Here is a 2,355-nt window from a genome sequence, read left to right as displayed (position 1 = left end):
TTTCTTATTTGTGAAACAGATGTACCTATCTCATAGGACCATGGCAGCAATTAAATAAAATAGTAATTTAAATGCTCAGGATAGAGTCGGGCATGAGGTTCTTATTATGATTTGCCCTATGTCTAATCCCTCCTTTTTCTAACACAGACACTTGGCTTCCAGAGTAATCTTCTAAAACTGTAGCTTCAAATACGTATCTCCCTTGCCTAGAAACCTTCACTAGCCCTTGATTACTCAACAGAAAAAAACAAAACTCCTAAATATGGCATTAAGTTGACTCCAATTTGCCCTTCCAGACTTTCTTCCTACTCTTTATACTTCGTATTTTATCCTCTACTCCTGTTAAATTGGAATCCTTATTTTTCCAAAGCTACCCTGAGTTTTCTAACTCTAAGCTTTTCATTTTGCCTTTTCTTTAAGCTGGAATACCCTGTGTCTCTCTCCTATTCCCTCTCACAGAGGTCAGAGTGCAAACTGTCTTGATTTCCTATGTTCCCTGGAATGCCAGAGATCTCTCCACCCTTTGGCACCTGCTCAAATGCCACAGAGCCTTAATATGGAAGGCTGTTCTCTTGCCCCCTTCTCTCCTTCCTCACCACCTGATTGTTACTCATCCTTTAAATTTAATTCCATCTTCAATTCCTCAATGAATACTTTATGACTACACAGGCTGGATAAGCCCCCCTGCCATTTCCCTCTCTTATCTCAGCAGTAAGCTTACATGTACTTCCATGATTATTTCATTCATGTCTGTCTTTCCCCATAGAGGCCAATCCTAAGGTACAATGCCCATGCCTGTTTTGTTCCCCATTCCAGAATCATGCCTGGATTATAACATATGCCTAATAAATTTTGATTATTGATCAAACAAAGAAAAGCCACCCTATTCTAGTTTCCTCTCCAAATCACTGTGCTCCCATTGATTCCTTATTTTCACCATTCTTACATCACTTATTTTACCCTATCCTGTATTATAGTTCTTCCTGTGCCAATTTGATGTCCTGCACCAGCCAATAAGCTCTTTGTTGGTCACAGCCATGACTTACATATCTTTAAATCCTTTTTTGTGTCTAGAAAATATCCCACAAGGAGAAGGCACTTGATAGGTGTTCACCGGATTTTGTAAAATTCTACTAAAACTGAAAACCCCCCAGTGTTAAGGCAGCATGGTATCCTCCACCTCCTCTGAAATCTGATCCACAAACTTCAGGTTTGAGATTGAACCTCAATAAAAAGTCATGTCTTCAGACTTTCGCTGTTCCACTTATCAGGAAATCAGTCTACACCATTAATTAAACATCCTTGTAATAAAAGCATTACTCTAACGCCTTGAGGAGTACAAAGAAGCATAAGTAAATAAATTTCACCCCCATGTCTAATCCTATCAATCAACAGGGGTTGATTATGGTACTGTGTTGAACTGGATCCTTCAGCCATGTTGGACCCCATAATTGGTTAGTAATGTCTGCCATGGCATAGGAAGAGAGAGTTGCAGTACATTTGCCAGGTATCTGCCATTCCTCAAATAGAAACAGAATTACCAGCATGAGGCAGCATGTATTCACTGTCAAGCAGATAGTTCAAATAATGTAAGTTGTAAGGATGTAGAGAAGGAAGAGATCACCACAGGCTGACATGGTCAGGAAGCCATGATAAGGAAGAAAGAAAGGAGTGGGACACTGAAGAAAAGGTGATAGTCACGTTAAGCACTAGAGATGGAAGCAGGGAAAAGGCATTCCAGGAGGGGCACCTGGCATGAGAAAAGACACAGAGGTGGACATACACAAGGAATGTTTGGAGGACAATGAGTAGTACAATTTGACCATGAAGGTCACTTCTTGACTGAGATTCGTGAAGAATGTGGTTGAAAAGCCTTGGGTGTAAGACTAAAATCACTGGTGACAGGGAGCTATGAAAAGCTTGTAAGATAGGGAATGTGGCATGATCACTGTTCTAAAGGACAAAAAGTTAAGTCACAAGATTAATATTTCTCATTTCACTATCCAGAGTCAGGTCTTAAATAAAGCTTCCAAATAGTTCTAACATTGATTGTCCTTTAACTCTCAATCTAGTTTTTAAACCACCAGATGATTCTTTCTCATAGTATAAAAATAAACTGTCCATGTCAGCTTATTCAGTAGAAAAATCAGAGAAGAATATTCTCATCCTTTACCTGATTTCCCCTATTTCCTTTTTCTCCAGATGACCCTGGAACTCCATGACTACCCTAGAAAAAGAAGAATAAATATACAAAGAATCTTTCTTATATTACTCACACCAAAAACTTTTTTCATGTAGTTTCACCTTTTAGCCAAGAGTAGAAACTTTCTTTGCCACTCTATTTCTAACAATGTG

At 39.0% G+C, this 2,355-nt stretch overlaps 1 protein-coding gene across 1 annotated transcript in view; it reads right to left on the bottom strand.

Moving 5' to 3' along the window:
* LOC105825462 (collagen alpha-4(VI) chain-like) overlaps positions 1-2,355 on the bottom strand; it is a 143,130-nt gene that overhangs the window by 85,237 nt on the left and 55,538 nt on the right. The window lies entirely within an intron of this gene.

Source organism: Propithecus coquereli, unplaced genomic scaffold (assembly GCF_000956105.1).
Source record: "Propithecus coquereli isolate 6110/MARCELLA unplaced genomic scaffold, Pcoq_1.0 Scaffold12, whole genome shotgun sequence".
NCBI lineage: Eukaryota > Metazoa > Chordata > Mammalia > Primates > Indriidae > Propithecus > Propithecus coquereli.
Note: the sequence above shows the minus strand (reverse complement) of the source record. Positions and strands in the feature narration are given on the sequence as shown.